The sequence below is a fragment of the Eschscholzia californica genome, unplaced genomic scaffold (genome assembly GCF_041429995.1).
Source record: "Eschscholzia californica isolate CP2 unplaced genomic scaffold, dmEscCali1.0.p SCAF_5, whole genome shotgun sequence".
Taxonomy (NCBI): Eukaryota; Viridiplantae; Streptophyta; class Magnoliopsida; order Ranunculales; family Papaveraceae; genus Eschscholzia; species Eschscholzia californica.
The window spans coordinates 28,531,704-28,553,484 of NW_028238472.1; positions in this window are offsets into that span (position 1 = coordinate 28,531,704).

Below are 21,781 nucleotides of genomic sequence, written 5' to 3' on the forward strand. Positions count from 1 at the left end.
AAATAATTACAAATGATACAAGGAACTCAAATGGGGGAGAGCCTAGGGTTTTCTGAATCCGTCTTCCTAACAATTCTAACGACAAATTAATTTGGTCTAATTCGATTGTTCTTTGTATAACTCAGGTTTTCAGTCCATGGATGGTCTAAAAACCCGGAAGATATTATCGTTAAAATAATAAAAACTGTAATAAATTAATCATTAGAATAATTATTGAAACTTCATCTAAAACCCTAGATAGAGAATTATTTACTCATGGACATTAAATAAAAGAAATTGGAAAATAAAGTAAGGAGAGGGAGAAGAAAACTTAACTTTTTTTGCTATTTCAGAACCAAACAGGTCCTTAGGGAAAGATTTTCCTTCTGTTTTCAAAAAATTCTGCCAAACAGACCCTTAGGGAAAATTATTTTCCCGTCTTCCCGGAAACGATTTCCAGGTGAGAAAATAATTTTCCTTCCCTGGTTTTTCTTCTCCTTCTCTGTTTTCTCTTTATTTCTCTTTCTATACTGTTTCTTTCTCTCTCTAAACAAACTATGAACACTCTCTAATGTTTATAACCGAGTGATTATAAAGAAAGAAGAAGAAGAAGAAGAAGAAGATGATGATGGATTTTATAAACTTTGATTCAATCTTTCTCTCTCTACAATATCTCTCTCTCTCTCTCTCAACTCTCTTAATCTAACTCTCTCTTTCTCACTAAGAGAAGGACTAGAAGAAGAAGAAGAAAAGAAAAGAAACAGAAAACTGCAAATTTCTTTCTCTCTCTATAGCTCTCGGCTTTAATCTTCAATGGTGGAGAGATGATCAATAATGATGGATAAGCTGAGTTTCTCCTTTATGATAATGGTGTACTGTTCTTCTCTGTCCCCAGCCGAGTGATGATTTGTTCTCTCTCTCTCTCTCTAATATTTCGATTCAATTTGAGCTCGAGAGCTTCATCCCATCCGAGATGTTGATGATGGTTTCTCTCTCTATCTCTCTCTCTCTGTAATTTCCTGTTTTGGTTGAGCTACCAGAGGAAGACCCCCTAGTCGAGATAATCCATCAGTTGTTCTTCTCTGTTTTTTTATATTCCATGGCCGACTCCCTCTCTCTCAAATCTTTGAACATGGTAAGAAATAATAAACCCAACTATCTCCTTGTCGGTTTTCATTCTCTCTTTCTAAACATTTAAAAACTTTCCTTCATTGATCTCCTCGGTTAGGAAAGTCTTCATCAACACAGCTCTCTCTTTCTACTGTTAAGAGAAAGATTTCATCTTCTCTCTCTCTGAATATCTTCTATCCATTTCGGTTTAGCCGAGAGATTATCTCTCTAAATCTCGGTTTGTGAAACATTCCTTTCTCTTCTCATTATTTCCTTTTTCTTATTTTGAATTGTTGAAGTCGGTTTTTGATGGAGTCGAATAAGAAAAAAAATGGAAACTCCCAAAAAAATGGGAAGTCTCGGTTTTAAGCTGAATAATTGGTGATGAAGGTGATGATGCTGACGTCATGATGACGTCATCAGAGGCTTTGACTCATGGTCCACCTATTTTGACCCGAACTTTGACTTGCTCTAATTTGCTCATCCGGACTCCGATTTGACTTTCGTTTTCGCCTACGGGTTCGTCTTGATCTCTACTTTCCATCCGAGCACTAATCTCGATATCAGAATCAACAAATGACCAAAATACCCCTCGTCTGCGTTTTTCCGACTTTTATCCGTTTTGCACATATAACTCTGAAAAAGGTACCTGAGTAGAAAAAGAGATAATTCATGAGAGTAGCTTGCCCTAGATAGACTAACTTGTCCAAATTAAGAGACTCAGATGGGACATTTTCATGTCTCATCACTCCTCGGGCGAACAAGAAAACTTTATTGAAGGATAGATGAAGACGACTCACACAACCCGCAAGTTCGTCCCAAGATGGTACCGTATAGAAATTTAACCTTCTATACTAGATCTTCGACGACCGAGAAATTAAACACCGCTCAAAACTATGAACAAAATTTCTCTCTCACTTGCTCTCTCTAGCTCTCTCTAAAGAATAGTTGTTGTGTTTGTTGTTGATGTTATCAAAGCACTCAAAACCCCCATATTTATATATAGTATAAGCCGACTATTGATGCTCCAATTTTGAGCAATTTCCAAATTGGAAATCCAAATTGGAAAAGGATTTGGATTCACCAAACCGCCTCTTATCACACAAACCCAATTTGGAAAAAGGATTTGGATTCACCAAACCGCCTCTTACAATTCTCCACCTCGTACACAATTTGATATACTTAAAATTTTGGACGAACACCAAGATACTCCTTGTAAGATATATCTGCTTCTTGTAACTTCATCCGACTGCACCATATGACCATGGCTGCCTACGTACCTTTTTACAGGATCAAGCCTACCGTAGTTCTACCAACCCTTCACCTAAAGATTACCTTGTCACCATTACGCCCTTTCGGGCAACTTAACACGAGCCGATTTGTAACAATTCCAAGCAGTGCTGAAACTTGCTACATATCACCACTTTGGTCAACATGTCCGCGGAATTCTCATCTATGTGAACCTTCAAGAGAGAAACATCACCTTCCTCTACGACATCTCGTATGAAGTGATACCTGACATCGATATGCTTAGTACGAGCATGATGAACCTGATTCTTCGCCAAGTGGATCGCACTTTGACTATCACACCATACATCTACGCAATCCTGCTTAATCCCTAAATCATCCAGAAGACCCCACAACCACAATGCTTCCTTCACACCCTCGGCCATAGCCATATACTCAGCCTCCGTAGTAGATAACGCAACTGTAGATTGTAACATCGATCGCCAACTATTTGGAGCACCATGTACCCTAAATACATAACCAGTAGTAGATCGTCTTCGATCTAGATCGCCAGCATAATCTGAGTCAACATAACCGCTTACCTGACATGTGTCTCCACCAAAGCACAAACCCGTATCAACGGTACCTTTTAAGTACCTCAAGGCCCACTTCACAGCTTCCCAGTGTGTCTTCCCCGGGTTTGCCATAATCCTACTAAGAGCAACTCCAACGTGGGGCTCGGGCTCCCAATTTTGGGAGCCCCTGAATTTTGGGAGCCTCGGGGCTTTCCTCAATTCCAACGTCGGGCTCCCAACCGGGGCTCCCAAATCAATATATTATACGTGTGCGAAGTATGTGTGCGAAATTTTGATTTTAAATTTCGACTATAAATTATTAGATTTCGACTATGAATTAAAATGTGATATTATTCGAGAGAGATAATTTCAAAAAGATAAACACAAAAAAAACACAAAAATAAAAATTAGAGAAAAATACTTAAACAAGTAGTATTTAAAATAATAAGAATATTAAAAAAAAAATTAGTTTAAAAAAAAAATTAAAAAAATTAAAAAAAAATAAAATAAGGTGGGGTGGATCCCCTTTTTAGGGGATCCACCCCAAAATATGGCCGTTGGGAGCCCCAACAGCCATATTTTGGGGGCTGGGAGCCCCCAGCCCGGGCTCCCTTTTGGGAGCCCGGGAGCATGGGGCTCCCAGCCCCACCGGGAGCCCAGCCCCACCGGGAGCCCAGCCCCGGGGCTCCCGGGTTGGAGGGCTGGGGCTGGGGCTCCCAAAATTTGAATTGGGAGCCCCAGCCCCCCCAACGTTGGACATGCTCTAACCACACTGACCGCCTGTGAAATTTCCGGACGAGTACACACCATAGCGTACATCAAATTGCCAACTGCACTAGCATACGGTACACGATTCATATGATCCTTCTCCACCGTAGTAGTGGGAGATTGTCTTCCCGTGAGCTTGAAGTGTGGTGCCAAAGGTGTTGACACCGCCTTCGCATTCTGCATCCCGAACCGAGAAACTACTCGTTCGATGTAACCTTTCTGACTCAAGTACAGTTTCTTACTTGACCGCTCTCTCTTAATCTCTATTCCCAGTATCTTCTTTGCAGCGCCCATGTCTTTCATCTCAAACTCTTGACTGAGTTGAGATTTCAACTTATCTATCTCCACCATGCTTCTAGAAGCAATAAGCATGTCATCCACATACAAAAGAAGATAAATAAAGTCACCTTCGCGAAACTTCTTGATGTATACACAACAATCATAGTCACTTCTGCGAAAACCATGCTTTAGCATGAAAAAATCAAATCGTTTGTACCATTGGCGAGGGGATTGTTTCAATTCGTAAAGAGACTTCCTCAAACGACATACTTGGTTTTCTTTGCCTTCAACCTTGTATCCCTCAGGTTGAGCCATATAAATTTCTTCTTCCAAATCACCGTGCAAGAAGGCGGTTTTAACATCGAGTTGTTCCAGCTCAAGATCACTGTGAGCGACAATACTCAATAGCACTCGAATAGAAGTATGTTTCACGACCGGGGAGAAAATCTCATTGTAGTCGACCCCTTCTTTCTGTGCATAACTTGGCCACTAGTCTTGCCTTATACCTTGTACCCTTGATCTCGGAAGAATCCTCTTTCTTCTTGTACACCCATTTACAACCAATAACAGACTTCCCTTCGGGTAATGGGACAACCTCTCATGTCTTGTTCTTGTGAAGAGACTCCATCTCTTCTTGCATAGCAACCAACCAACTCTCTCTTTCCTCCGCAGTAATATCTTGTTTGAAGGTGACCGGCTCGTCGTCTTCCACTGAGAGTGCATATTCAACCACATTTGTCTGCCCGTAATGCCTAAGAGGTTTGTCTGACCCTAACCACTGTATCGGCTTATATAACCGTTTCGGCCTAGTGTGTACCGAAACATCCTGCTATTGCTGTAAAACTTATGTACCTTCTCCTTGAACCTCATCATGATTGTGTTCATCAATTTCCTCATCCTGAGTACTATCCTGATCCTCCATCTGATCATGGTTCTTAGAAATCCGTTGGTCTTCGGCTTCTACTTCCACTACTTGAGCTTTAGTAGATCCAACATCACCACAACTAGGCACCGTAGCTTTCGCCATAGCTACAATAGATGACTCATCAAACACCACATCTTTGCTGACTACAAACTTCTTGTCTTCCGTACACCATAGCCGATAACCCTTGACTCCTATAGTGTATCCTAAGAAAATTGCCTTCTCTGCTCTATTATCAAGTTTGTTACCTTTAACATGGTAATAGGTCGTACAACCGAAAACCCTAAGTCTCCCGTAATCTGCATGTTCACCTCACCACACCTCGTAAGGTATGCCGCAATGTAAAGAAGAATGTGGAGACCTGCTCACAATATAACATACTGTAGCAACAGATTTTACCCACCATTCTACGCCTAATTCTGAATTGGAATGCATACATCTAGCCTTCTCAAATAGTGTACGGTTCAATCTCTCTGCGACTCCATTCTGCTGAGGTGTGTTTACTACTGTCCAGTGCCTCACAATGCCTTCCTGATTACAAAACTCCTTGAATGCCCCCGTGTACTCTGTCCCATTATCCGATCTTAACGTCCTCAGCTTTCGACCAGTTTTGTTCTCAACCAATGCTTTCCACTCCAGGATTGTGTTGACTACCTTATTTTTATGCTTCAGAAAATAAAGCCAGACAAATCTCGAATGATCATCAACGATGTAACATAATACCTGGAACCACCCTTGGAAGCTAACTTTGCCGGTCCCCAAACATCGGTATGTACGTAGTCTAATACCTCTTTGCTCCTGTGCTTGCTTGTAGAGAACACCACCCTGTGTGCCTTTCCGAACACACAATGCTCACAAAACTCCATGCAAGACTTCTTCATGTCCTTTAAAAAGTCTTTCCCGCACATCAAAGATAGACCCTTTTCTGACATATGCCCAAGGCGCATATGCCAAAGCCTCGTACTAGTCGTTGGATCCCTTCCACTGATTCCTACTGTTACATCTCTTGTTATTGTTGTCCTCAAAAGTTTGTATAAATTACCGTAACGAGTACCTCTCATTACCACCAAAGAACCCTTAACAACTTTTATGGAGCCATTCTCTATAATTATCTTACAACCGTTCCGCTCTAACACACCGAGGGAAATTAGATGTTTCCGCAAATCGGGTATGTGTCTTACGTCCGTCAATGTTCTCACCACTCCATCGTGCATCTTGATACGTATTGTTCCGAGTCCCACAGCTTTACATATATTATCATTACCCATTATAATTGTACCACCATCTATACTCCTATAGGTAGTAAACCACTCCCTATTTGGACACATATGGTGTGACGCCCCTAAATCAAACATCCACTTATCGGAGATCTTCTTAGACACCTCTGTCACCGAGAAACATTCGTCAGGGTCTTCTGACACATATCCCGCCTCTTGCATCTCTTGTTTCCCCTTGTAGCCTTCGTTCTTTTGCTTCAACTTTCTCTTTGGACAAGCTGCTTTAAAGTGGCCAAGCTCACCACAACTAAAGCACGTTTTCTTGAAAGAGCCTCTAGATTTGGATCTAAATTTCCCGCCCTTTCCCTTTCCTCTTTCATTACTCCTCCCCCTTGTTGCAAACAACCCTTGTGTTTGATCCTTGTCTACTCCACCCGACGTCATACTGCTAGTAGCAACCTTACGAAGGTCATCCGCTAATAACGAATTTCGCGTCTCTTCCATGCTTAGACTATCACCAACAAGCATCAAAGTTTGAACAAGGTTCTCATAAGATTTAGGCAATAAAAGTAACAATATGAGGGTTTGGTCCTCATCCTCAACCTTAACATTAATATCCTTCAAATCTGAGATAATCTTGTCAAACCTGTTCACATATTCCTGAATAGAAGAACCCTCTTCCATTCTTTACGTGAAATTTTAATTAGACCCGATTCGTTAAAGTTTTCGTCATGAAATTGTTTTCTAGCTTTAACCACGCACTCGCCGTCGTTGTTTCTCCGTCTACTAGGAACGCCACATCCCTCGCAAGACACAACATAATGGTTGTCCGTGCTTCGAGATCTAACTCCTCCCAATCCTCATCTGACATATCTCTTGGTTTCTTTCCCGTCAACGTCTTGTGTAATTTCTGCGAGATTGACAGATTCTTCTTCTGCATCCGCCAATAAGAAAAATCGTTTTTCCCATTGAACTTCTCTATCTCATATTTCCCTGAATTGACCGTACCACTTCTCGATCCCATCTTCTCTTCGTTCAATCTCAACAAGGCTCTGGTACCAATTGTTAGTACTAAAAATTCGCGGAAGCTATCAAACCTGTCCTAGAAATTGATCCGATTATGAAAATTAATCGAAAAGCTATGCCAAAACTAAATATGTAAACAGAATTTAACGAGCTTCAGCTTAAAACCTACGTCCTCGGGGGAACAAGAAAACTTTATTGAAGGATAGATGAAGACGACTCACACAACCCGCAAGTTCGTCCCAAGATGGTACCGTATAGAAATTTAACCTTCTATACTAGATCTTCGACGACCGAGAAATTAAACACCGCTCAAAACTATGAATAAAATTTCTCTCTCACTTGCTCTCTCTCTAGCTCTCTCTAAAGAATAGTTGTTGTGTTTGTTGTTGATGTTATCAAAGCACTCAAACCCCCATATTTATATATAGTATAAGCCGACTATTATGCTCCAATTTTGAGCAATTTCCAAATTGGAAATCCAATTTGGAAAAGGATTTGGATTCACCAAACCGCCTCTTTTCACACAAACCGCCTTCACCAAACCGCCTCTTCTCACACAAACTGCCTCTTAAAGTATTACAGTAGGAGATGACTTAATTCCTAGGGTCTAACGCGGTAGGTACCAAATGGATTATACTTTAATGATCTTTAGATTCACAAATTCAACTTTGCGAGTACAAAGGGGAATGGTGAATTGTTAGGCTTTTTTTATGATAAGGAGAAAAGGTCTACTACATTTGAGAAATCCAAAGAGAGTAGGACACCAATCTCGAGTTTCGGTCTTCTTCTGCGATGATATCCCCTTTATTCCGATGAAAGTTTTGATCTTGTGAATCAAGGTTATTGGGAGTTTTTCCGAAGACCGTCAGATTAACACTTACTAGCAGTTTGATTTGATTAAGAGAAAATGATTAAATTCTTGATAGTTGTGTCATGTCAACCTAATTAATATCTTCTTTAAATATTCAGAGCCATAGGAGACGCCACATAGATGTGGACAACTAATCTAGATTTTGAAGCGGTACATATAGGATTGAAATATCTGTCGTCCATCCCAATTATGATTTATTTTTTTTAGAAATCATCCCAATTATGACTTGATTTAACCTGTAAGAGTGAAAGTTTCCAATCTTCTTCTCAGTTTTGTATCTAAAATGATATGTTATTCCGTTTTCTACTCCCTTGGTTACCCATTCAAGACGACGTGGAGAAAAGAAAAAACTAACATAAAAAATGAATGAAGAAACTCACCTTAGGCATCCCATTGAAGATGTATTAAGTGTTGCAAGAGATTTTATTTGATGATTTGCAGGGTTTAGAATGTATTTTTTCATCTTTATCTCTCTAACTTTGTTTTTAGTTTTTTAGAGAATTAAGGATAGTAGGGCTTGGATATCTGGGGAATAAGTAAGAGAAATGATACAGAAGGAAGAACAAAAAGTTTGGCTAGAAGTTATGGAGGAGATAAGATGGATGAGTTTTTCTCCATACAAGAAGATAGAGGAGGGGGAAAGACTTATAATAAAACAAATTAATTTTTTTACTGTAACTTGTAAATTTTTTTCTGTATTCCCCATAGGAAAGAGTATCATGGTTATTTTACAAAAACACATGGATTCCTCGGAGAATTTATTCTCCGAAGGTTTTTCTTTATTCACCAAAATCGTGGCCTTGCAGAAAGAGCTAGCTAAGGTGGTTTCAAATTCATTTAAGACCAAGAATCCGACCCACTTAATAAGAGTCATCGTTTCAAAGGGCGTTGCAAAGTTGTCACAAGGCGTTGCAAAGTTGTCACAAGGCGTTGCAAATTAAAAGAATACCCAGAGAGCTGGAGACAAAAAAAATTGACTGATTCTTTTTCACCAAATCAATTTATAGGGAGTTTTGACCAGATTTCCTTATTTTAAAAATGAGAGCTAAAAATGATAAAAATGAAATTTCGTGTGATGAATATGTTATCAAAATAGTAATACAAAAACAACAAAGTAAAAGATAGTATTAAATTGAAAATATAACATAATAATAATTTGGTGGGATTTGGTGGAGATTCTTTTTTTTGTGTTCTTTTAGTGTACCCTTGGGATGCTCTTAGAGCAATTCCAACTCCATCCTGGCTTATGCCCAAAAAATACGTTTTCATCTAGAAGCCTCAAAAATTCAAATCCAACCCTATCCTCGTTTGAAGCCTAAAATTTGGTCGTTGGACTATTAGTAATGTATTTTGGATCGTTGAATTATTAATGCAAAAGTTTAATTAGTAATTTCAATTATTAATGTGTGACTAGTAATCATCTTTAAAAAAAAATTAATTTAAAAAATAAAATTCAAGGATAATATAAATTCGAAAAAAAAAATCAGACAAGATCTGGTCGTTGGATGTGACCCAACGGCCAAGATGGAATGGTCACATGACAGTTGGGATTCCCAACGGTCATGTGACCACCCCTTCAGCCGACCCAATATGATGGGTCAGCTGAAGGGGAGAGTCGGGGTTGAGCCTCAGCTCAGCCGCCTCCAACCCAGGTTTTCGGCCTCAACCGACTGGGGTTGGAGATGCTCTTAGGGCCTTAGCCAAGAGAAACCCTCATAGCTTTTCCAATATTCTTCGTAAGATCTCTGTTAGGACTCGTCACTGAGTGGTATATATCACTACAAGTATTCTTCACACACTCACACTCCGTTTCTATTTTGTACAAACTAAAAACATGCAACTGTCTTCACACACTACACTCACACTTCCTTTCTACTTTGTAGAAACTAAAATCGAATGTTCAACGTCGAACCACTTATAATCAATAAGATTAGGGTAAGTTTGTTTCAATTTGTATCAATATAGCCTTCTAATTTTTTCGATATATGAAAGGGCCAGTATATAGATTTAGTGCGGACTGTTGTTTTAATTCTATTGTTTTCATGACTTATACAACAGTATGTGTGAGTTTCTAACATTTTCTGTGACATGTATATCAATATGTTCTAATTAGACTTCGAACTAGTTTCAGGGTTTCACGTTAAAATTTTCTGGTTTAGGTAAGACATTGAACTTGTTCTAAGGGTTTGACACTAAAATATTTCTAGTTTACGGTAAGATCTGGAACAGTTCTTTTGGGTTTAAGTATGATTTCAAGCTGGTTTTTGGATTTAGGCTTCAAAACTTTGAGTTTACAGTGATAACAAAGCACTTAGGGCATCTCCAATGGGGCACTCTAACAAAAACTTTACTAGTTCTCAAGTGTCAAATAAAGATTCTCTTTTCTAAGTGTCAATATAGAGACACTCTTAAATTGAATATGGAAAAAGTAGTTGAAAAGAAAATGTTTCTATTGGTTTAAATTTTAAAGTGACACTTAGAGAGTCTTAAAGAAAAACTCTAATTCTAGAGTTTCTCTCTAGACAATCTATAATAAATGTGTCCACCTCATAATAGAGTGTCTAACAAAGTGTCCCATTGGAGATGGTTTTTAACAAAAACTCCAAAAAGTCATATGTGGTACTCTAAGTGTTAGAGATGGAGTGTCGTAGATGCTCTTACCCAGGTATATTTTCTTCATTTATGATTTTATTGTTTGCGTAAACTACCTCATTTGGTTATCGTCCCCAGACGTCGATTGATAATGCTTCTTTTCTGATTTTATTGTGTGCATAAACTACCTCCTTTGGTTATTGTGCATAGACTTCCATTGACATGGCTTCTTTTTTATGTTACTGGATTTCCGCCGCATCTTACGGACGCGACAGATCCCTCTTGGCTAACGCTGGAAATGACATTTAATTCTCATTCACATTTAAATCAAAATTCCTAATAAAAATCCTTTGGAGATTGAAAATACATATAACAATGAGTAATAAAGAAGATAAGTAGGAGAAATAGGGAAGGATATTTACCTGACTCATAAATAAGTTGTAAATGGTGAGACAAAATCGTGGGTAGAGAGAAATACGTGGGTAGTAGTTATTGTAGGGATATCCTAACCGATTTTGGTCGATTTACACTAATATTCTTCTATTTTGATTTAATTTACATGAATATGATTTATATCAACCGTGGATGTGATCTCTATGAAACTTCTAATAAAAATAGACGGTCAAACTTATACCTCTCTTAACCAACTGAGCTATTTTATTATATAGGATTGTTTGCATAGACTACTTCACATGGTTATTGATCGTCACCTCCATTTGATATTTCTTCATTTCTGATTTGATATTTCTTCATTTCTTCATTGATCGTCACCTCCATTTGTCTTTCTCCATTTGATAACTACCTTGGATGGTAATTGTGCCTAAATTTTATTGATATTGCTTCGTCCCGGATTTTATTGTTTCATATATTTGTCTGATTTTGAAAATGTTCATATGTAGTGAATCATAGTTCATGGAGAAGAGAAATTCAAATATACAGTTTCGTGTGGTGGTGGCAACATGGAAATTAGAGTATCTGCATCAAATGCAAGTCCAACAAGAAGGTATTAGAATTGTCGTTTTAGTAATGATCATCCCACAACTTTCATGTGGGTCGAACCTCCGAGATGTGAGAGTTCTTAATTCCGTTCAATTCCACATCACTGAAAGACAAAACCGTAACATTGGCTCAACTAAAGATGGTGGAAAAAAGTAGAAAATCTTCTAACTACGTTAATTAATCTTTTTCAGTGCAAATTTTGATTGTAATTACAATTGTGCATCTTTACCATGATCAATGAAGTGGTTTGTTATAGTATTCTTATATTTTTGTTGTTCTTATGTAATATAAAATGTAATATAAAATGAGCTCGTCAAAGACAAAAAAAAATACACAAGTGATTTCATTTTAGAATCATATGTTTAGAACAGAAGTGTGCAGTCTGATTTTAATATAAATTATTATAAGAAAGCAGGTTATTAGTGAAGGATTATTACCGACGGATATTAAAAACTGTCTGCAATTGCCATTTTTTATAATGGTTTAGTACAAATTTGTCATGCAAGAACCCTATTTTACAATGGAACTACAAGGAAAAAAGAAAAGAAAAAACCAGGTGTTTGCATTAAGGTATTAACGCCAGATTGAAAATCATCGCCTATTACTATTACTAATGGCGTGGGAAAATGAAATTCCATCATTATTGGGAAAATAGTTCCCACTAAAACTTTTCCAAACCCGCGATTTCTCAAGATTTCCCTACTCGGTTCACTTCCAAAATTTTCTTAAATTTCTTATTTCTTCACTTTCTCCCTCCACATTCTTCCCAACCCCGCGATTTCTCCATCTCGTTCTCTTCTCCATCTCAATCTCTCGATCCGCTCTCTTCTCTATCTCTCCTTCTCTTCTCCAACTAAATATCTTGATCTGATATCCTTCTCCATCTCTCCTTCTTCTCATCTATCGAAGAAGCTGATATTCATCTCCACATATCCATCGAAGAAGTCGTTCATTTCCACATCTCCATCGAGGAAGCTTCTGTCCATCCATCTTAATTTTTTATCCGTTCACTATTGGAACTGTTATTGAATTATGATTTGAGTTATTTGATTTCCATCTCAATCGATCCTATTATTTGATTTGAGTCATGATTTTCCACATAGAGAGTTCGACTCAAGCCCTCAAATATTATTCTTTTTGTTCATAAGTTTGTGCTAGTCAAAGAGATTCAGAAACAAGACATCAACACGAGTCACTTGATTTCCATGCCATATAGAAGAAAGCAAGCGTATGTTTGTAATTATTGTTTGCCCTCCTTTTCTATTTAGAAGGGTAAACAAGCTTGTGTTCATAATCTTTTAGTTCTTTATGAAACCCTAATTTTCATAAATCCGATGCCTACTGTCGACGTATAGAAGGAAGAGTTGTAGGTTTTCTAGTCATCCATATTTTACTCATAGGCAATAGCAATCCGTTTCAAATGTGAATTTGTTAGGAGTTGAATTTGATTTTTTATTTTTCATCATTGAGAAATGGAAAAGGAAGCCGACAACAATAGCACCTTTACTGTTCTGAGCGTTCGAGAGGTTTTGCGAGTTCCTTACAGATTTTGCTCCTCCAGTTCTTGAGGAGCAGTTCGAGATTCAACTAAGTTGTCTCTCATCCTGAATGATAACCTAAAGCCAAATTTAGACCTCATCACAAGCCAATTTGGTCATATTTTTTTTCATTTCATATGTGTCTAGTGTAAAATTTTGAAGAAAATGACTTTTTATGCATCATTGGGACCAAACGTTATTGATAGATCTCTTGTAAGACCTTTTCTATTATTGATATCTTTAATTTGCAGCTAGAGTATCCTAAAGTCTTGGATCATATATATTATCAAATATTGGATCATTTTCCTTTCCATGGGATTCATCAATAAGAATTTTATCATTTAAGTGTTCATCATCAAAGTAACTATTGAGTCTCTTACTATGGTCTATGCCATCACTAGATTCGTTACCATGGATATCCTTTTCATTCTGTGCACAATCTTCATTTACTTCTTCATTATTCTGTTCAAGTACTAACTCTTTAACTAAACTTGGTTGTTCTCTAACAAGAAACCTATCAAGAGCTCCTCTTTGTGATTGTTTCATTTGTACATCTCTTGCTTTTGCTTGTCGGTTGGAATACCCAGATCTGTATTTCTTTGGTGTCATGGTCTCTGTATATGGAGAATATTACAAATTAGGATTCATTTATCAACAAAACATAATATGTAAGTTTCATGGCATGTCATTGAAAAAATTATGTCATATATTTTCTGATAAAAGGTTATCATATAAAAGTTATTCCAACCGATCAATATCATCTAAAATAAATAACAATAAGAGTCAGAGCATTTGCTATAATTATTTTGGTTATAGCAAAAACATCCAACTGAAGGAGATGTCCTTCGACCAAAGATGCAACGCGAACAATTTGTCGGATATGACAACTGATGAAGGAGATCATCAAGACCGGATGATTTAGGGGTCGTAGTGTTTAGTTAGAACCAAGTACGATCATCGCATCACGAAGCGATTCGCGGCTAACTTCGTCCGGATCCTACATCGGGTTACACAAAGAGTGTCAACTTGATCGAAGTATATGACTAGAGGGATGAGACATATATGGATGGGTAAGACCCGTAGATATGTCCAAAACGCCTAAAATAAGTTTAGGCAAAGATAGTACAAAAGGCCCAAAGAAGGGGAACTTGGGTCGGGCACCAAAAGGATACATTGGGCCAAAAAGAGGACCGGCCATGCTCTGTCATGTGCCCCTATAGGGGCCGGCCAGATCTCCCCAAGAGGGGCATGTTATGGTCGGCCAAGAGAGAGGGAGGGAGAAAATTGCAACTAGTTGTTATTTTTTACTATTCCCTAAATCTTATGCAAAAGGGCTTTTTAGGAAACCTAATTAGTGGTTGTACTCTAACTTAGGGTTCTATATAATGTCTCTTTAGACTTGAATAAGGGGTGAAAAAAATCTCAAGAGCTTTCTAGCTCTAGAACATCAAGTAGAGAAAGAAAGAAAGATAATTCCCAATACTACCTATCTAGTTAAAGAAAAAGTGTTCTTAAATCTAACCACCATTGGAGTTCTAGCTAACAACAAGGTGGGAGATCAAGATGATTCCTCGATGTCCCAAGTAGAGGAGCTACAATTAGAATTCTTGGTCTTCTCAAAAGCGATTGGAAAGGTTCGAGGGAAAACTAACGATTAAGGTAATCATTAAACTAGTTAACTTAGTTATAATCATTAGCTTATGCATGAGATCCTGGGGATACTAGTGTTAGAATTTAGATGTCTGAGATTCCACTACCAACACTAGGAGACTCCATAACCCACAGTGGTGTCACAACCTCTTGCACGTAGCTAATTTTTGCTAAGTTTCGGACCAATCTATGCTTGTTTAGATAGATAGTTGTGTCCAAAAGTGTTTTAGGCATCTCAATTTGATTAGTTTTGAATATGATTTAAAGTTATTCAAGTTGATTTCAAAGTTGATTATTGAAAAAGTTCAATTTTGATTTATTTTGGGTTTGAAAAGTTTTTCAAAATAGTCGTTTTAATCAATTTTAGAAGTTGTTTAAAACCAAAATTTGGGATTTTTGTTGGAAGTTTCTAAACCAATGGAACAACAGCTATGGAAGCACAAGAAAAAAATTTAATAGAAGTTGCCAAAGTTTTGGTCGGACGCGTCCTGGACGCTGCTCGGACTTCTTGTCCGAGACAGTAGCGTCTTGGGTTTAAGGGCGCATCCAGGACACGCCCCAGGTAAACTGAAGTGTGTCTCAGACGCGTCTGGGACGGTATATGACGTCTCGGTCTTGGCTGAGACGTCCAAGAAGGCTCGGTCTTGGCCTAGACACGTCTAGAACGCGTCTGGACAATAGGTTAGTTCTGGCCTAGGGCCATGATGCGGCCAAGCCCAGACTGAGACTCAGATGCGTCTGGCCTATGCCTATACACGTTTGGTCTCGGCCAGACCGTGCTTAGGCACTGCCCAAGCTGTTGGCCTTGAGCCGAACACTGCTTGGACCGGATCTATGCACTACCTAGGCTATTGGCCCAGGCAAACTTATTAAGCCTTGACCTTATGCACTACTGCATGCCGAGATTTTTCTGGGCTTGACCGGAGTGAGAGTTTTTCCGACGAAAGTCCATTTTTTCTCCCGGTTCCACCAAATTTTACCGAAATTATTCCGAGCCCAAAACGGGGTTATCTTAAAATTGATTTTGCAAATCATTAAAAGTCAAACCAATTTTTTTGAAATTAACCCGAGCCTCTGAAGGCCCAAACGGAGGTTTTTTCTTAAAATTGATCATCCAAATCATTAGCAAATTTTTTGAAATAGACTTAAGGTCCGCATGTGACATAGAGATGTCGACAAAAGTATCTCCCGGATAATCATGCATATATAATTGTTAACCTTAAATATTATATGAATGCATGTGACGTGAATGCGGAAACTAGTATGGCCACAGAAATTTATTTCTTCCATTCTTGTTTAAGCATGGATGAGTGCAAGTTGTAATAATTTAAATTTCAAGTTTTATACGATCTGCGAATCGTTGGAGTCTTGTAATTAGAGTTTAGGGTTTATGATGAAGAAGATCAAGGATAGGATCCTGATTCGAGTGGGAGAAATCAACGGAGGTTCGAGGATGGTGATCCAGGCGAACAAAGGCGAAAGCAAGAAGAATCCTATGAAGATTAGATCTCTTAGGACTAGGGGTCATACTAGGATCCATATGTGCTTGATTTATTTACTCGCGCGCATTTACTTATTTGTTTAAGTTTGTGTTGGGGATGATTAGTTAGGCTAAATATTTCACTATCACGCATACTAGACAAAACGTAAAAGTCCCTAAAAGTAATTTTGAGTAAATAGCCTACCCAGCCTAAGACACTCGTTGAGCCCTCAATCATGGAATGGTGGATCTGTCGGGGAAGGGCACTATCTTTTATCTTGGGACAATGCGGATAGACCTATAACAGATGTCTAAATGTCTAAATGGTTTTACTCAACGAGATCAGCAAAAGAGTTTTGGATACTCGAGGCAAAAGGATGGATTAGGCATTAATTAATGCAATTTATCAACCAAGAGTCATAAGAGTATGACCAGTGAAGTAGTTCACTCACCCAGGACAACAGGGTCAAGGGCATAGTCCGCTTAACTACCGAAGAAATGGGATCTTGGAATCACATTATTCAATTGGGGACACTTTTATATTGAATAAAGTGGGAAAACTGAATTTTTCCAAAACAGATAACGAGTTTAAAACTTTGCAATTCTTTCATGTAGTTTTAAGAGACAAAAGAAAGTGGGTTCAACTTTCGCTTACTCCTCGACAAGGAGAAACTGGATGAGCACAATTTCCTCGAACGAGAGAGGAACCGGGGAATAGTTCTTAAGATGGAAAACTAGCTGAATGTTCAAGACACTCTAATTCCGATATTGTATGCTAATTCGACTACTGAAAAGAATGAGCATGAAAAACTTGTTCGGAAGAGGCTAGAACCAGTAACATGTAGATGTTGGCAATCATGGAACCTACTCTTCAGTAGCTTTTCATTGACATGGATGCCTACACTATGATTTAACAACTTAGGGACTTGTTCCAAAAGAAGTCGAGATTGGAGAGGTTTGCGCCTCGAGAATAGAAAACCAGTAGGGCCTCATGTACTACAAATGATGAGGCTAATTGCCAAGTTAGCAAAGCTGGGTTTTCCTTATAGTCAAGAATCGGCTACCGGTACTATCCTTCATTCCCTCCATAGTGGTTTCAATCAATTCAAGATGAACTACAACATGAATAGATGGGACAAGACATTGGAGGAACTTCGTGAGATGCTTCAGACAACCGAATAGAATGTAGCGATATTGGAACATAAGAAAGAGGTTCTTATGGTTCAGAAGGACAAAGGGTTCAAGAAAGGTGGAAAACAGAAGAAGAAAGCGGTGTCCAAAGGAAAAGGCAAACAAGTTGCTAAATCCAAGGACAAAGGTCCTCCTATCTGACACCAAGTGTTTTTGTTGCGATGGCAAAGGACATTGGAAAAGAAATTGCCCTAAGTTCTTGGAAGACAAGAAGAACGGAATAATGGTTTTCGGTATAGGTATAAACAATGACTGTTGATTTGACAAATAATGTAATATCCCACTTTGGTATAAGACACCTAATGCTCTTATCATTGTGAATGAGCGGAAGCGACTGGGAACTGAGTATTTGGCTAAAGAAGAAAAGATCCAAGAGAGAGCAGTAGCCAAGCAAGCTAAGGATGCTGAAAGAGATCGAAGTCTTCTTTAGACACTAGTCTAAATTAATTTTAATTTTCTCGTTGAACATCATCTTTGTACTAAGTATTATGGAGAGTCAATAAAGAAGTGTATTTCTATATTGAGATGTTACTAAATGCTGTATCAACAATTTATACCGACGATTCAAACTTGATTATAACTCTAAAAGAGACACATCAACGAATCTAATGATCTAGCATCATAAGATACATGTGGCTCATAAAATAGAAACATCCTCAAAAGTGATAATGACAAAGTGCCCAAAATAATCAAGAATGCTTCATGAAAGAAAACCGTTTTCTTTCAAACAAAGCGGTGAATCGATTGACAAGAAAAAAGAATCTTGAGTCAAACACAGAGGTTGATCGTTACTTCTAACCTATCCAAATTGGAGCATCCAAAAGGATAAAGTTGAAGTCTATGGATCAAGCCCTGTCCTCCAAAAACAGTATGTCTAGACACAACTTCCCACACAAAACCAAATCCGTCTAAAATCTAAGCTTATGTAAAAACGTTTTAGAAAGATACAAAATTAGCTAGTCTGGCGCAATTTCTTAAGAAGAAATTTGGGTTTTTTCACAACCGATCAGAGAACAAAGTGTTTGTTGCTCATGATATTGGTATTATTTTAATAATTAGTGCTTCGTTAATTATTAGAAGAATAAGTGGGAGAAAAGTACGAGTCGAATTAGTTCGACCATGAGAAGACTCGTAAGGAAGTCATGAGAAAAGTGTAGGTCGAATAAGTTCGACTAAGAGCAACAAACTGTTAAGAACAGTTAATCGCGGTTCCTAAAAGGAAATAAAAGGTAAAAAAATAGATTAACTCTAAATACCTACCGTACAAAACGAATTAGATTCGCAAGAGAACTCTCAAGTAGTTGAAAGTTGCTCAAACGAAAATATATCTTAAAAGTTGAGAGTATTCCGAGGTGTTGTTCATAAGCCCTTAAGGTCACGATAGCTATCTAACAAGTTCAGAAGATTGAGATCTTACTGATAGAAGATAAAAGTCATAGACCTGCGCAGAGACGGAAATCAACTCTGTATTTTGGGTTGAAGCCAAAATATCATGGAATCCATATCCCATCAAGTTTTAGAACTTGATAATTAGTTAGTGGAGTAAAACCCATTCGACGAAATTAGTTTTTCCAGAGAAGAAAATTGAGAAAGATGGGAACATTGGGGTTTCCCAAAACTAGACAAAGAGATAAAGATCACAAGTTCATACCATGAGACTATGAACGAAATCCTTTTCAATCTAAGTTTTGTCTGTATTGACATAGAAAGTCAAAACTTTATTTCCTAATAAGATTATAAAAGTAAAGGGTTAATGACTTCAGAAGTTAGTAAAACACTCATGCTACAGAATTCCGTCGATGGATTAAAGCAGACAAGAGTTGGAATCTTCAATTCGACAAGGCAATCAAAACGTTTGATTCCTAAGGAATGAAGAGAATCTTGAATCTCGGAAATACAAGAAGGTAAGTGGGAGTAACAAGTTTTTGAGGTCCAGTATGCAGAGAACATACGAAGATTGGGAACAACACAAAGATGTTGAAAAATAGTTAAAAACTGACTCAATAAAGGACAACACACAAAATGATGAAATGCTTTTGGGCGTCAAAGATCTACTAAATAATAGATTGAAAGGATGATAGGATTAAGTTAAGAAACTTGGCACGCTAAGATTCTTAAAATCTGAACTCGAAAAACTCTACAAGAGAAATTCGACCCAAATCTCATGAAATAGAGCTTAGCAAGACTCAAAGTCTAGTAGGCGCTGATGAACAAGCGCGCGTGAGAAAGATATTTATGCCTAGAACCTAAAATCGGTCATGTAGGACATGATTAACATTTAGACATCTCGAATACTAGAGTATAAACAGATGTCAACATCCGAATTCAGGTTTGATAATCTGAAACACTACTAAAGAACATCCTAGAAAGGTTATATAGAATGAAGTAGTACAAAACTTGAACATGTCACATTGCAAACTTCCAGACATGGAGGTAAAGTAGGCCGGAAAGTGCTTTCGAGCCGAGAACTGTTGCAGACTCTACAAACGAAAGAATAGAATTAAAACTTAAGAATTTTTAATACTAGTAAAGGAACTAGAAATTATCAAAGAAAATTGAAGTTAAGTTCAATTAATTGATAATTAGCAAAGTTTAACCGGATTACATCCGTTGACAAGGTCAACTAAACTGTCACCTAAGACGAAATATGAATGAATTCACACATAAGTCTAAGGCATAAGGTATATTCTGGAAATAAACTTGACTGGTAAATTGAGTAAGTAAAGGAGTTTACGAAAGAGACTCAAATTTACAAACTCTTGTTATCGGAAATAAATTAGTTATTTGGTCGTCTAAATTTAGTTTAGTATTTAAAAGGCAGTCTAAAGATAATAAAATGTTCGAAATAGATTTATCAGATACGTGATCTGATGAATGAAACCCTATTAAGTGAACTTGAAATTATTTCATTATCATCTCCCTGGTCCAGGTGAGAACGACGTAATAGTATTGTTTCATGGGCTCTGTGAATAAGGTATTCGAGTCGACTACGTGGGTGTATTATTAGAAATGTACACTGGATAACCCACAAATAAGAAGTACATCAATAGTGATGAACGTCAAATACTTCTCATTGACAAAGTTGGAGAGATTTCTCAAAACATGAGTGCTTCACTCATCTTATGTGATGAATGTCTGGCTTCAGTACCGTTAAACGCCACGCCGTAGAAGGAGGTTATAAAGGCGGTCACTGGGTCATGCATGATAGACATGAAGTTACGTGGGAATACAAGAATGGATTGTATCATCCTAACTAAATTAGGAAAAGTATCTCGAGGCCGCTTGATGAGTAGCAACTGAAAATGCGTGGTCGCGTTTGAATGAAAAATAGTTAATCATTAGCTTATGCATGAGATCCTAGGGGTACTAGTGTTAGACATTAGATGTCTAAGATTCCGCTACCAACACTAAGAGACTCCATAACCCACACCAACGTGATTATAAGAAATACGAAACAGATTGTATAAGGGAATAACTCACCTGTGTTCTTGAAATGAAATAGAAGTAAATTCGGAAATACCAAAACAATCTGAGTTTAAGGATGATATCTTCTTGAATATTACAGTGTGGAATCTACTAGTCCTGATGAAGATGGGTTTTCAATCTGGAAACCCTTCTTCACGAAGGTGTTCCACTTCGTCGGTTCCTACCAGCGAATGGAAACTTAGAGATAAAGAAGAGAAGGGAAAGAAGAAGAAGGAGAAGGAGAAGAAGGAAGGAGTAAGAAGAAGACAAAAACATATCATTGAAGTCGTAGGCCGGACCGTCGATGACCTAACGGCAATGGACGTCGTCAGGTCAAATAGTAGCGAAGGCATTGCCTCCTAAAGACACATTGCCTTTAACTAAAATAGAGATTGTCTTTAACGAGATTGCATTTAACAACTTTGGGCATTGCCTATAAAATCTCCCTACATGAAATATAATAGAGTGGAATTGTTTTATCTCATCTTCTCCTACTCGTCTCTCTCTCTCTCAATCTCTCGGTTTCTTACTCTCTCTCGCTTTCTCTCGGTTATCAATCAAGAGGTATCTACCTCTTCACATGATATAAGAGCCAAACCGAAGTCAGATCCTATTAGTAGATCCACTTCCATCCATTTTGCATATCCACTCTCCTGTCGTTGACGAAGTTCAGCAAAACATTATTTCTTCCACTAATGTTTGTCCCGAAAGTGCAAGTCTTGTTGTTGGTTCTCATGACGGGAATTTTCCCGACCTGATCGATCTGACAAACCCATACCCAAACAGGTCAAACCCTACTGTGACCATTGCAAGACCCACGGTCATCACATGTCCATGTGCTATCAACTTCACGGTTACCCCCTAATTCTGGCCCGCGAGCCAGCGCTAAGAT